Source organism: Anneissia japonica, unplaced genomic scaffold, assembly GCF_011630105.1.
Source record: "Anneissia japonica isolate Jap-2015-1 unplaced genomic scaffold, ASM1163010v1 scaffold11029_len304543_cov171, whole genome shotgun sequence".
Taxonomy (NCBI): domain Eukaryota; kingdom Metazoa; phylum Echinodermata; class Crinoidea; order Comatulida; family Comatulidae; genus Anneissia; species Anneissia japonica.
In genome coordinates this window covers 255,173-258,078 of record NW_022688960.1, presented here as the reverse complement: position 1 = coordinate 258,078, position 2,906 = coordinate 255,173, and positions in this window count along the sequence as shown.

The window sequence follows — 2,906 nt, the reverse complement described above, 5'->3', positions numbered from 1 at the left end:
TCAAAATATACGTACGGTAGGCAGAGATCTAACATAAAAAGTAATAGTAGAACTTTAAAGTCTGGAGAAGAGTTTACCGTGGTGTTTAAGAATTGTATTGTTTTCATTTTGTTTTAATGCATCTTACATTTTCAAAATGATAATGTATGTATAGCTTGTTATCATAAAGCAATATCACATCACAATAAATGGTGTTTTTGAAATTAATCTATCTACACAAACAAGACTTTACATATTTATGTATGAGATCCGAACAAATTATATATTTTTTGTAGCATACGGTATCTCAGATATCAGTGGCGGATCCAGGGTGGTTCAAGAGGGGGAAAATCTTGAATTTTGAAGAACTTGAAAGTCACTAAAAGACACATCAGAAACCGGGAAAGCTCATTTTCAGCCATTTAGGAATTAAAATTTTCCGGGGGAAGGACCCCCGGTCCACACGTTTCTTTTTGGGGTTCATCGATTCATGGAAAAAAGAATACGTTTGCAGCTACTCATTTTTTGTTTCTGTATGTATATACACAGGCCTATTTATTGTAATAAGAATTAGAAATTTACCTGACCGCCACCAGAGTCAAAATTTTCCCGGGGAGGACCCGGAGCCCACTTTCTTTTTGGGATTTTGGGAAATACAGCTACTCATTTTTTGTTTCTGTATGTATACACACAGGCCTATTTACTGTAATAACAATTAGAAATTTACCTGACCGCCATCAGAATCAAAATTTGCCCGGGGAGGACTCCCGGAGCACACTTTCTTTTTGGGACTTTGGGAAATATTTTGACCCTCTTTCCTAAATTTTAACCTAGATCCGCCCCTGATTATTGCCCCTGATTACTAATATAAGAAACTATGTTTCTTATATAATATTTTATGGTATTACTTTGAGTAGAAAAAAGTGTTATAAAACGAACGACACTATTAATTTAAAGATACACAAAGCTAGAGAATTTTATTTGCCATTTAGAAATCACAAATTTAAGGTACCAAAGTTCAAAATAGTGGGAAACTGACCTAGAGATTAATTCAATTGAATGGGATTTGTGTTGAAAAAATGGTGAATTCAATGCTGCATACAAAAGGCATATTTTAATTTCAGTATTACAGTTATAATTACAAACTCAATATGGAACTTCCCCGCCACAAAGCTGTGTGAGTATTGTAATCTCTCAGAAAACAAAGAGCGTAGTTTATTGAAATGCAAGGAGGCATGATTACGTTGGGAGAAGTTTTACGATTTGTAAGTTTTTGAAAATCATCGGTTTAATGAAATATAATTGTACTTGAGAGATTTGACGAACGTATCAATAAAACATTTTCAATATTAACATGTTGTATATAAAGAAAGTCAGGTATAGACTTGGTCTCGGAAAATGTCCTTGGTTATTGTTCACTTCTGAGTTGGAAGGATGGATTAGTTGTAAAGTTTTAATTTAATTATCAAAGAAAAAGCAAAAAGGTTGGAGACAAGCCTTAATATATCAATGACGTCCTAAGATTAATACATTGCTATATTCACCAAGGTCATTGTATAACAAAGGAATAAACACATTGAGTATGTTATGAGACCACCAAAATGAAAAATTAAAAAAAGGATTAATTTGTAACAATTGTGTAAAGTGTGGATGAGTTACTTATCAAGTTTACTATTGAAGTATACACTAATGAAATTATGAAATCATAAGATGATTCATGTAATAAATGAAAACAGATAAGAAAATGGTCAGTTGATTTTTTTTTGTAATTTTTATTATTTTAATTTTTATATCAACAATGCGGTCTATCTAATAACACTTAAGTTCAAATCATAAGCCATCATGTTGACATACCGATGTAATAGTATTCATGAAAAGGGTTAGCTAATGATATGATAGGTAATAAGAAGTAAACCTATGATAGTTATATTCCCGTATTACTGATATAGTAATAATCATTCAGTAGAGCTGCGCATAGTACACTCAACAATTTCCTTCCGGTAGTGTACTATAGGCAGCTCTCTAATTGCTTATTACTGGTGTTTTAATAATGACTATTGAAGGCGTAAAATTACAATTTAATTTGACTGGCATAAAATCAATAACGGCTGTATTTTTATTGTTGGCTCGCTGTGAAACCATTTAGTTTCATCAATCAAGTTAAAGTAAAGCAATTATTGAACAATTATTATTAAGCAGCTGAATGTAGCCAGCTTTTCTAGCGACCAATTACGCTTAACCTTATGTTTTTCCCCTTGGTCATGTGTGTATGTGTATGTGTGCGGCTGTGGGCTGGCTGACGTCTACCCTAAAATGATGTCCAACGTTCAGACATCTCTCTGACTTATTAATTCACTACATGAAAATCTTATTTTTGTATATATTTGTTGACATTTTAGCTTTTTATTAATTCATTTTCTCAATCCTACCATGAATCTATGGCACAGCGATGCTAAATTCAAAAATCAGGGTCGTCTGTTCCATTCCAGAGTAATACGATGGAGAAGAAAAATAACACTGCGGTTATTCATGTGATGGTGTTCCTTATTTAGATCGTAAATAAAATAATAATGTTGTCAAGTACTATACGTCAAGTATATTACATCTATGTTTACTATTATCGAATACTCATTGAAAAAAGAAACACAACATGAATTAATTCACAGAGGCACAACTTCTTGAGTTTTGTATCTAAATAACCAGAATAATATCTACAATAGGCCTTGACACAGACAATAACCAAAAGTTATCGTATGGATCAAATTACCGTACTCGCGCGATTAAGCGCCCCTCGCGTTTATTCATTAAAAAAAAATATCTTGATTGTTTAAAAAAAAAAAAATCATATAATTTAAATAAAGGTAGCCATTAACACCGTTAAATTATATATAAATCATCAAAGAAAAGTAAATACAGTGTTCGAACAC